Source organism: Pterocles gutturalis, unplaced genomic scaffold, assembly GCF_000699245.1.
Source record: "Pterocles gutturalis isolate BGI_N339 unplaced genomic scaffold, ASM69924v1 scaffold13721, whole genome shotgun sequence".
Classification (NCBI taxonomy): Eukaryota; Metazoa; Chordata; class Aves; order Pterocliformes; family Pteroclidae; genus Pterocles; species Pterocles gutturalis.
In genome coordinates this window covers 20,575-20,783 of record NW_010098003.1, presented here as the reverse complement: position 1 = coordinate 20,783, position 209 = coordinate 20,575, and positions in this window count along the sequence as shown.

Genomic DNA, 209 nt, shown 5'->3' with positions numbered 1-209 from the left:
AACCGCTCTCCATCACACACGGGAGAATGCGCTGCTCGGGGACGGGCGCCCAAAACTTCCCTGCCACCAAACATTCGCGGTCTGGAAAACTGAAGAGCGACAGAAACACCCCAAGAACCACCATGAGCAAAATCCAGGCCCTTCGCCGCGTTCCAGCTGATGCAGCCCCAGGTGAAGAGCCCCCACCCTGATGCTGGGGACCCCAAACC